The following is a 13,051-nucleotide window of genomic DNA, read 5'->3' on the forward strand; positions in this document are numbered from 1 at the left end:
TCCTAGTCCTCCTAACGTAATGGTTTTCTTCAGTAAATGTTTAATGGCTGGAAGTTGCAAGAGGCAATTATGGGCGAAAATTTTAAGTTGACAAAAGCCCTGTTTTTTCTGGTAGTATATGTATTGTTTGTAATTAAAATAATTAAATTTGTCTTGGAAATTTTGGATTTAAAGTTTCAAACTTATTTTGATATTTTGAAGCTTAAAATGAGATTCTAGTATTCGGTTTTGTTATGTAAACTAGTAAGAAGTTAAATGTAGGAAACTTCTCTAAAGTTATGACAAGAAGTTAAACACAAATATTTTATCCATAACTAAAAAATAATCATAGCCTGTTTTCTACAACATGATCTCCATATATTGAACAAAATATTTACAAAATATTTATACTTATTATACAAAATATTTACAAAATAATACTTTTTTACAAAATATTTAATTAAAAATGTGGAACAAAATTCCGTTTTCAATTCTCAGATTCGATTTTTTTTTCTTTACAGCTACAATTTCTGAGAAATAAAACTTTTGAAATATGAAATAGAAGCCTGGGTTTGACCCATTTTCCAGTGCTAATCTCGCCTTGCTATTATGTACAATCAAATCATGACAATGAAGCTGCTGCCTTTATCTATGGCTGGATTCCAGGTATCGGTAAAAGATGAAATTGAATATTAAATGATATAGAGCAAACGATGAATGAATTAAGAGCACATCAACAGACTTCAATACGATAAATTTAGAATCAACATTTCTCAGAATAATCTGTTGGGTATATTCATCCCATTTCTACATTTTTTCGAGATGCTGCAAGATAATAAATATACCACTGCCTTTACTATTTATTTAAAGTATTTTCTATCAAATATAGTACACATAAGTTAGTAGAACAGTGAACTCCAGCTATAGCCGAAATGTGGAATTTGCACTTTCTGAAATCAGGAATTTTTAAATAAGCAAATATCAATTTTTTATTCCTTGAATATATGTGATATGATTGAATGAATATATTTGAATATCACTGCTATAAATGGCTGGCAAATATAAATACTCATTCGAAATTGTAGGTGAAAATTTAGGATCATGGAACGTTGAGGCTAAATAGAAGTTTAGGATTATTCCATTAAAAAGCTCTATAGTCAACTATGAATATATTGTTTAAATATTTCTAGCAGTTTAACTACAAATCTGTTTTTCTGTATTAAAATACTGAGTCAATTCAGATGCTGTAAATTCTTTGTAATTATTTCCAATTTATAGCAATCGCATTTGAATTGAAGTCCATTTTGAGAAGAGTTCCATTCATATTTAATCTTTTTTTAGAAAATTGAATATTATTTCTAGAAAATTGAATATTATTTCTAGAAAATTAATAATATACCAACTCATCAAACCATTTAGTCAATGGAAGGTGCGTTAAAATGTCATCTGTAGTTAGTCCTTCAAGCAATGCTTGTTAAGGAATCAATTTTTCAGGAAAAAATTCAAATGTCAGTATTACTGATAAGGTTGTAAATATCTTGACAATACAATTGCAATTAATGTCAGGTTAAAAATGATGTATTTCTAGGCGATACATATGTGAAATGAATTTTTTCATATTTCATGTAACAGGAAGAGAACTGACTAGAAAATTTAGATTTTCTAATTTAGAAAGCGTGAACTCAAACTGCCATATACAACAATATTTTTTATAAGAACTTGATAAATTTAAATGCAGTTGAGCAGTACGCGTTCTTTCATTTGTTTCGAAACCTCTCTCAATGGAATAATAGTTGCATTTAAATCAAATGGATTTCTAGTGGCTTTATAAGTAATACCTATTTTGGATTGGCTGAACTCGAACTTAGGTAAAAAGTGGAATCGCATGAAAATGAGATTTATTATGGGGAGTAGGATGGCTGCTTGAAAATACTTTCTGTGGCCAACTTCTACTAATTAGTATAAAAATCAGAATTATTTTATAACTAAAATAATTGCGGCTTAAGACAATGTTAAAAATATATCTAAAGATACTATTTCACATAATTTTTAATATTAAATTATACAAGCCAATTTAGAAGCGTCTTAGCAAAAGTTATTAAAAACGTTTAATAAGACAACAAATAATGAGAACTGCAATTTTCCAATATCCCATTTAGTTTGAAAGATTAAAAGTTACTTTAAAACTTATTTAATGCTATAAAATTGTCTAAAAATATTTTCTTTTTGACGTATGTCGAACACATTATGGGAGCGATTATTTTTGCTATTCATAGTTTCGTAAAGAATTTATCTCAAAAAAAAAAAATCGTTTGATTTTCGAAATTTTTTCTGAAGTCAAAAGTATTCTAAAATCGATACTTTAGTTTCCTTTGCACGTATATCCTATTCCTTTTTAGCGATACAAAAAGTATAAAATGTATAAATGTTTAGGTCTTAAATCAATAGGTTTTGTAGTAACTCTTCTCGCATCCTAAAAGTATAACTGAGATGGCTACTGTTAAACTCGATTACTTCAAGAATTGCAATCTACCGCTTTTTAGAGATACATTTTTGACTTGTTTTCTTTAATTATTAAACATAACTAATGTTCGAATATATAGAATATTGAGAAAAAATCTAAAGTCGTATCTTATTATTTCATAGTACCCATAGACATTTTTGTGAAGGGATGTCAACGAGAAAAAGCATAGGTATTAAATTAATAAATATGATTTCGTAATGAAATTCTTTCAAAACAGCATCTTATAAATTTCGTGTAGAGGAAAATCTCTTTTGCCAAAATTTACCTTTTCTACTAAATAGTTATTTCTCCAATTCAAACGATAAAATTAGGAGCACATTTCATTCACTTTTTCATCTCCAAACATGAAATTATTTTCTAAATTGTGGCAATAGTAAGCTATTTCTCCTTTCAAAATTGCGTATAGCACAACTAATTCGTTATCTGATAAAATCGCTGCTGAAAATAAAGTTCAAAACATACCGGTGAAACTATGATAGTAAACTAATGGATTCAAGGAGATTTATACAGAAAAATATGGACTTATTCAGGGAGAAAATAAAAATTCTTTCAACCTGAAATGATTTCAAGTGTTGTGCTAGCCTAACATTTTATATACGGAAAGAAAGCATTATTTTCTTAGTTGCCCAGAAACATTTATTGACTTTTTGTTTTCCTTGGTAGAAAACCAGCATTACAGAAGAATTGGCTGTAAATTCTAAAATTTACCTGTATCTTGAATTTTGTCTGTAAATAAGCCACAATTCTTACAAACCGCTTTAAAAATAATCATAAGTTCGGACTGCTTATTGGATATGGAGTTGAAGCAGCATATAGGGAAATTCCTTAAATGCCCAAATATTTTTAGTTGCATATCTGCGATACCCTACGCAATAGTGCTTTCTTTATCTGTAAGCAATAAGCCTTAAAAAGTGTTTTTGTACATTGATTAAACTTTATCCTCGAGTTTACAATAAAGTTCGTATTAAACTATTTTACTCCTTTGCTTTACAGCATCGCTTACTTTGCTAGCAAAGGAATTAAATGATTTTTTTTTTCTTGTTTGATCATTATGTATTTCAAGTATTTAAAATCGTAAGTATCAAGGAATACCATGGATAATTGGGAATTTCTAATTTTTAATGTAAATGGATAAATAATTTACACAAGTTGCTTAATAATTAGATGTTTCAACGTTTTGGGCCAAAATCGCTCCATTCAGTGAAAATACAAAGTATATTTATGTCTGAAATGATTCATGAGCCTCCTCGCTTTAGTACCGAATGTTTTTACCGAATACACCAGAATTTACTGATGACAAAAATATTAATTGTTGATATTCTCCAAAAAACATGCCTTAAAAATGCCGAATGCAATTTTCGAATAATTTAATTTTTAATTACCATTTTATTTTGTTGAATTCAGTTTGCAAAAGGAAATTCTAAAATATCTTAAGAAAATCTAAATAAAATAAGTTTCGTAACGACATATTTTAATTCCAAATTTATTTTAACTGTATGAAGCAGTTTTTGCTGCAACGAATTGGAATTTTCACTATTTAAAAAAAAAAAAAAATTAGGCCTAAGATGTTAGAGATGAAGCGAGATTAGTCTTTGTGAGAATAGAATCTTCAATAACGAAATCTAATTGACTAAGGTCTACTAGGTGAATTCAACTTACTAAACTAAGTGACACACACAAGTATTGAAACATAAATGGAAGTTTGCAATTATCTTTTCTTCAGTTTTATTTATTCTATTGATTATAATATCCATCAAGCTTCCGTCCGTTACTGGGAGAAATGTACGATAATAGAAGGGGCATTTATATGTGGGAAAGTTCACGATAAGGTTTAGGAAGGAAAGAGTAATTTCGGGTGGCAAAATAATTCAGTTTGAAACGACGAAATGAAAATACGGAGAAAATATAGAATTTAAACAGTATACAGAATTTGGTACCTTGGGGAGGTTTGGAGCTAGAAAATGTGAATGTATATTATACATAGGAAATTTTGATATTTGTTCTGCCATGTCTATGCAAATTACATAACATATCATAGTGGTATAATTTGCGAATGAATATGGGCCATTTGGTGGTGATTATTTTTGTTTAGAATTTTGATGTTTTAGAATATTTTGAATCGGAGTGGGTTAGCATTGGTATGCTTAGTACAAAGGAAAGGAGTTGAGTGAATTGTACAAATTAGTTTGAAGTGCCTGGATACAGACTAAAACTGTGCAGTTGAGGTTGGCGAATCTTGGATAAAATGATTGTGTGCAGATGTGAATTCGATGCGTGTCATGAAGCGGATTTCTGTCCATTGAAAATGCTCTTGATGTCGAGTAATTATCTGCTGGCGTGCTCGGTGGAAATTGACCTGTTGATGCAAGAAATGTGTTGGCATACTCCATGTGAATTAGCTTTGAGTGGAGTGAATTTGTTTTGGTGTGTTCCATGAGAATTTTGTAGTGTGGTGAAGTATAGAATGTCTCGTCAGAATGGTGTAGTGTAGTGTAGTGTGGTGAAGTATGGAATGTCTGGTCAGAATGGTGTAGCGTAGTGTGGTGAAGTATGGAATGTCTGGTCAGAATGGTGTAGCGTAGTGTGGTGAAGTGTGGAATGTCTGGTCAGAATGGTGTAGCGTAGTGTGGTGAAGTGTGGAATGTCTGGTCAGAATGGTGTAGCGTAGTGTGGTGAAGTGTGGAATGTCTGGTCAGAATGGTGTAGCGTAGTGTGGTGAAGTGTGGAATGTCTGGTCAGAATGGTGTAGCGTAGTGTGGTGAAGTGTGGAATGTCTGGTCAGAATGGTGTAGCGTAGTGTGGTGAAGTGTGGAATGTCTGGTCAGAATGGTGTAGTGTAGTGCGGTGCAGTGTGGAATGTCTGGTCAGAATGCTGTAGTGTAGTGCGGTGCAGTGTGGAATGTCTGGTCAGAATGCTGTAGTGTAGTGCGGTGCAGTGTGGAATGCCTGGTGAGAATGGTGCAGTGTGGTATGGAATGCCTGGTGAGAATGGTGCAGTGTGGTATGGAATGCCTGGTGAGAATGGTGCAGTGTGGTATGGAATGCCTGGTGAGAATGGTGCAGTGTGGTATGGAATGTTTGGTGAGAATGGTGCAGTGTGGTATGGAATGTTTGGTGAGAATGGTGCAGTGTGGTATGGAATGTTTGGTGAGAATGGTGCAGTGTGGTATGGAATGTTTGGGAATTGTGTAGTTTAATGTGGTGCGGTGCGGTATTTCTGGTGAAAATTGGACATTGTGATGTGTTGTGGTTTGTTGGAGAGAATAATTTAATAGTATAGAATGCATAATTTGATAGAATGCTTAATGAGAACGTTTCGGTGATGAATTGCACTGGTATTTGAGAATTTTACCGTGATGAGAAATGTTGTTGTGTTTAGAAATTCTGATGGACTTTTCACAAGTAATTATGTCACTTAGGATATCGTTTGTGCTCATAATGAAGATTGCATGGTTTGGAGTACTATGGAGATCATTTCAAAATTTTATGGCATATAGATTGTTCAAGTTGGAACGTTTGCAGTGATATTAAATTGATGTAAAGAATAGATTTTTTTTAATCAGAAGCTTGATGGGTAATTTATCTATTAAAATTCTCATGAATAGCTCTTTTGATCGAAGATTTTATTCCTATTTTATTTGAAAATTAAATTCCTCAATTATTATAATGATTGTTTGGATATTTTAAACATTCACGAAAGCTTATAAAATGCTCTTTCAAGCTAAATTTAATATGTCTATGGGACATTTCTCCATATGTTAGGAAAAACTCTTCTAATCGCGTTTGTATTCTCTAGATTTTTAGAATTAGAAATCCGAACAAATTTCGAAATAACAATAAAAATTTCCTTCGTATTATGTCTTTAAAAAAATTCAGAGTAGGAAAATTAGGAGTTGTCAATATCTCTGTTTAGTGAGAATCCTTCGAGCCAAACATATGTTACTTGATTTGTGCGAAAAAAATTTATTGGAATACGTCAGATACAATATGAAGTGTTTGTTTTACAGAATCTATACCTAAATGATCTGGAACATGATTTATATTAAGTGAGTGTTCATAGCTACTGCTTTTCATTCCCTAATCTCTATGTGAATTTAGAACGATCGTTTAGATATTTCTATCAGTGGTTTTGTAATTCTAATCAAATCCGTTTTATCACTTGCTGCAAAATCTATTCTTTTTCGCATTTCACATTCTCTGCTGCCACAAGTGGTCAAAAAAATAAAACTTCAGACAAACCTTGCGGTGAAACCAGAAGTATTAAAAGCTTATTACAACCTAATCTAAAAAGACCAAAAATTGTTAAAATATCGGAAATTTAATCTTTAATGTACCATTTAGGCCGTAATAAATTTAACTAATCTGGGGGGGGGGAGGACTCAAAAAATTGCTTTTTGCTGTCATAAAAAACTGAAAAATAACCAATATTTTTAACTTTTTTTCTCAGATTTAAACAAATATTATGCGTGTCTCAATTGCCAGAAAACATTCCTCCATTTAGAAAATTAGGCTAATGCAACATTTGAATTTGTTTTCGGGATGGAGTATCTTTGCCTTTCTCTTCCAAACAAAGATGTATACCTTGGTAGATAAATATCTTCGAATCGATTTGTCTGTCATAATCTCTACACTGATATTTTTACAACAGACATCAATTTTATCGCGAAATTAATTGGGTACTCTGACTTTTGATAGAAGAACAACTCTTTATTTAGGCAAATAAGAAATGTTTTTGTAATGCTGAAATAAAAAAGAGGAAACATAATTACGGCCTCTGATTTCTTTTTCAAAATTTATCTCACTTTATTTGTTGAATTTAAATTGAGGCACATTGTTTTGTAAGTAATTTGATTAATATATTTATAATGTATCAGCATTTGTGATTTTATAAATATGCACATTCTAAAAATTTTGAATTTTGAAACAGTTTATCGAAGAATTCTGCGTAATGTTTTGAGGTTGAGGATTTTCATTTGTTAATGCCTTTCAGTAAAAAATTATTAATAGTCAATGTCGGGAAAACTATGCATTTTGAAATTTCCCTCCTTCAATTTAACCTATTTGTTCTTCATATTAGAATGATTTTCGGGTACAAGGCGGATATGGTTCCTAACAGATATTTGGAAAAAGTTTGGTATTTCGGAATTGTTAAAATTATTAATATCTATTTTAACTGTACATTAGATAATTCAAATATCAGTCAAAAATTCACTCAAAGTTGTGTTTAATTTAGGATCTGAATATTCAACTTTAAATTTATTTTGTATTTGTATTTTAAATAATAGTAGAATGTACAAGCCAAAATACACTTTCTTGTAAATTGAAAATATTGTCATGTATTTAGTCAGAATGTTTTAGAAAATAAATGAGTTTTGGCTTTTTGCTTTCTTTTTTTGTAACGAAATTCCCCATGAAATCCTGAATATCAAATATTCTTGCATCCAATAAGATGTTTGATAAAGAAAAGTCAAATGAAAATAACCATTAAAAATATTTTATTAAGCCTGTTCAAACTGATGGGGATGTTGGGAAAACTTATGGAGCTCGCTATTTGCTGTAGTATTAAGCGATAACTTTTTATAACTTATAGAGATTCGAGTCGGTTTTGAAATTGATTTGTAGAATAAAAAGCTATTATAAATAATTTTTTTCAGAATTTTTGCTTCGAAGCATTTTATTATTCCATATGGCAAAATTTTAAACATTTTAATTAACTTTTATATTCCCAAGCTTGTCAGCTTTGAATGTCCCAAGTCTCACTTCCCATATAGGGTGGAGTTCGGCCCATCCAAAATATTAATTTCCTATAAAGCAAGCAGATATCCAATTGAATGAATGTTTATTATTCCATTTGAAGATGTTTCTAAGCAGATGAAGGGAAAAAAAATCGCAAAATCATGTTTTTCATTTAAATGTAATACAAATTATTTACTTGGCAGTTTTAGTTAATTTTACCGATTTGGATTTTAACACATTTAATGGAATATTAGTAGCAGCACGAGAGCGTGCAAAACAGCAATTCATATAATTTTCATTATATTTTTAAATATCATGAAATATTTAAAAATATTGCCCGGTTCCTTCATGTTAATGTGTTATTAGATGCCGTAACAATTTTCCCACAATGCAAGAAACTTTTAGTGTAATATTTCGTATATAAATAGGCATGGTATTCGACATTCTTAGTTTAATAAATAGCTGTTATTGAATTCTCTTGAACCCTTAAAAATTTCTTTTATCTCTTAATATTTCAAATTTTTGTAGAAGGTTACGTTTTAGCCCATTATAAAGCATATATCCCATTTCAGATTATAATTCAAAATGCCAATTATCAATCAAAATGTTAAGCCTATTTTGGTTTCCTTCCTGTCTGATCTGCGACATGCCATTTGTTTGATATGGTGACAACTTGGGTCTATGTAAAATTAGATAGGACAACATAAATTTTAGAGCATTATTTTGTGACCTTAATTAAATTAACTTTTGTATAATTTTAATTAATTTTTAATATAATTTTAAAATTTTCGAAATACATTTTGTTTAACGATGGTTAATATGTTCAAAACAAAAGTATGAGGTTAGACACAGACGTCGGACATGACAATTAATATTCTAAAGAAGTTAGAAGCCCTGGAATCCTAATAATCATGGATGAAGATTAGAGAAATAATTGAAATTTTAACTGTAAGAATTGAAATGGAACTCTTTGCTCCAAATGAACTTGAATCGGGTGCGATTTCTAGGTAATTTTATAAATATTAGTGACTGATTAGGAGTTATTAATTCAAAATATAGACATATACAAGCATGCCTAGGCGCATTATTAAGATATCATTTATACAAGATAAAGCGAATTTTTAAAAGTAATTTCATTTGTCTTATCGTATTAGCGAATCCCTAACTGAATAATAACTAATATCAGGAATAAATGAAAAATTTCCAAAGCATGATGACATTAGATGAACCTGAGAAATGAGTTGGTTTTTCGACGAAGAAAGATACAAGTATGCATAAAAATTCAGTTTGATATCTAATCTAAGGTGTCTTAAGTGAACTAATTTTAAATGAGTGACAAAGGAAAAACGTAACTTTAGAAACAAGATATGGTTCATAGACTGTGTTTACGTTTCAAAACATCCTCTAAGAAAGTCAATCCAATCGATTTGATTCTTGTAATGAACTATGTAATATGAATACAATATAATTAATGCAAAGAAGATATTAAAATGAACCTGGACATGATTAATGCTCAGAGTGAAGGTATTTTCATGCGATGAGAAATGCATTGCAAGGGATGTCATTTCTTATCATTCGGATCACGGTGATGGCGAGAACTGTTTTGGAATTTGAAAAATAGGGTTCGGTGTGATTTGCATTCTTGATAAAAATGGTTATTATTCGTATGACTCGTATAAATTAGCATTTTAATTTGAAAAATTGGTGAATATTTCCTTATGAAATGAATTGTACTTTCTCGAAACAAAATCATCAGATTTGATAAGAACTCAAAAACAATCTTTGCAATATTTATTAAATGTAGAAAATTTCATTAATCTTCAATTCATTTTTAAAAATTGTTTAAGGCATTTGATTAGAGATGGTAAACAAGTTGTGAGTTGGAGAGAAATTTTTCTGAATCTATTCTTTCAAAGACTGCAATCATGATTTTAACTGAATTCTTTCAAGTTTTTGAACCTCAAACTCCTTTAAATGTTACCGAAGAATTTAGAATGGGGTAATTAGAGCACTGTTCTAGCTTTTATAGTAAAACTTTGCAAGGAAATATCTCCTGGAGAACATAACTTCCTGTCAAGTCTTCTGTATTTAACAGGATCAACTTCTCTTAATCTGAATGTAATGACAAAGAAAAGGTTAGAAGGATATTGATTCTAGCAGAATTGAAGAGGACTTAAAGTTGTATGACTGAAAGAGTTTTGCAGATGCTACTTTCTGGATTGATTGGTCTACACAGAATATTTCCATCATGCAATCTTCAGAGAAATAATGGCTTTTGATACTCCTGGACGTGAAACGGGTAAAGTTTTTCCTATTTTCTAAATTTTAGTAGGAATCGACATTAAGACTAGATCATTCAAATGCCATTTGTATTTTAAGAAATGCTTTGGGAATTTATATTTTTGTCTACATTTTTAGTATATGTACTTCTTATAATTTTCGTTAACTGCTGGTATTAAAGTCCGTATCCACGAAATTTTAAAATTTATCTGCATAGTCATTCCATGAATTTTCAATTTTAATTTAAGAACAGTTACTTGCAAAGGGGAAAGAATCGGTTTAAAAAGAATTAGTCAATTTCTTCAAACTGTAATTTCAAATATAGTCTCCCTAGTTAAAACTTTAACATGCTCCAGTCTCATACGTTCAAAATCTTGAAAACTGGAAGCATTTCAATTAAAAGATAAAGTAAAATCATAATCCGAAAACAACTATTTCTCCCAAATATCTGTAAAGATGCAAATAAATATTCTACTCTTCAAATTTGCTCAATTCCATAACCAAATTACCTGAATTTCAAACATCAAATAGGTGAAATTTTTCAAACATTTTAAGTTCTAATTTTTTTCAACTTTCAAGAGTGCGCAGCTTGCTCTATAGATACTGCTTGGATTAATACACTATGGTAGATTTTAAGCGTAACTAATTTTTTAGAATGAAAAACGGTGGTTTCGAAGAAGCTACGGAATAAAATGAAACTAAATAAATAATGCAAAAGTAAGCCACGGAAACTTAGATTTATACATCGATAATCATTATGATACGTTTCGTTTTACAAAACTTGAATAAATATGGAGAGTGAAACTTAGGCATACATACATGTTCGATTTAAATCGAAAATGTCTACTGGGTACTTCGTACCATTCAGTATTAAACGAATTTTTAGTCTTATGCTGGATTTTAGAGGGTTTAAAGAAAACTGCATACAGAAATTTGTTTAAATTTGATTAAGTAATTTAAAATAAAATTATTAAAGTGACATTGATTTCTAAAAACATTAATTTGGGCTTCAAACTAGGTAAGCAATCTCAATCTTTGACGAAGTATTGAATATAAATTTTAAAATATTCAATAGGAATTTTATTTCAAATATTTAGTTATATTACATTCAGTTTCTTTGAGCCTGTGGCATATTTGGTTCCAGTCATCATGAAATGTCTGGCAATGGCTTCTTATGATTTCTTTGCTACTCATAATTCTTGAATTAGCATCGCACTTCACTTTTAAAAGGTAGTTTTTTTTCTGTAAAGCAACTACTAGGACTGACATCAGAATACCCAGTCTATATCCAGTTTGGAATTACCCTCCATGTATGATATCAGATTACTTTGGAAAAGGATTTATTACATTTGAGGATGCCATATTGACTAGAACAACTTGTCTAAATAATTTGCATTTAACGAAATTCATGTTAGGAAAAGTTTCACTTATCAATGTAGATCTGCAAGCATAAAAAATATGAATAAACTTTTGTTTTCATGAAAAGACCGTACTTCTAATAAGAGAATTCATTCAAGCTCGAGTTTTTTAATGATATGCTGAAAGCGATGTTTTCATTATATAGTGGTAGCGTTGAACCAATTTCAGAATTTCAAACTTTTCAGAAACTCGTTAATGAAAACTCTTTATTTGAATAATATCGCTGTTATTTGAAAAAAAATTAAAAAAATTATATTTAAAATTTGCTTTTTTTGTAATGACATGTGCTCAATGCCACGCTCTTGATTTTAAGTGTATTTGTGGAAATTATTTCCTTAATGTTACACGAATGTCTAATGAACTATAATAGATTTCAAAGAAACCTATTTTTTTAAAAATAGGTTTCTTAAATAATTTTGCAAGTAGTAAGAATTAATGTTTTGAGACTGATCTGAAATTAGTTACTCATTATCCCGCATGTCATAAAGACAAGGGAATAATTTATATATTTAAATTGATCTTGGCATAATATTTGAGACATCTCTGGAAGTTTTCGGGTTACTTCTCAGGAAGTATTTTCATTTCTGAAATTAGTGGATATACTTTGTAAACTAAATGAAGATTTCCGACGTCAAAGTAAAGGCTCTTTCTACATAATTCGGTTCCAGTAATGTTGAAGTTGCAATAAATCGTATTTTTAGATACACGACTTTTTTTATAAAGATATTCAATATAGAAAATTTGTAATTTATAATACGCATTTATTAAATAGTTTTCGTTTTCTTTTAAGGTTCCAATTCTAGTTTCTTCTGTTAAAGCAGTGATTATCTTTGGAGGTGTTCAAGATTTTATTCTGAAGCCGTCCGGTGGACAGTTTCAAGAATTATACTAACAAAAGAATGAGAAAATGAAAAATGTTACAGCAATTAATAAGACACTAAAAATATTTGATATTCATTTAAGTATTATACGTACATTTGATTAAAGTTAATACAGTGAAAATTGCAACTATTATTTGAAGAAAAATATAGAAAATGTTTGCTGCTATTCTCGTGTACAATTGTAATTTGTGTTATATATTTATATGCTTAAAAAGGATACAGATCCATTGTC

Source organism: Argiope bruennichi, chromosome 11 (genome assembly GCF_947563725.1).
Source record: "Argiope bruennichi chromosome 11, qqArgBrue1.1, whole genome shotgun sequence".
Lineage (NCBI taxonomy): Eukaryota > Metazoa > Arthropoda > Arachnida > Araneae > Araneidae > Argiope > Argiope bruennichi.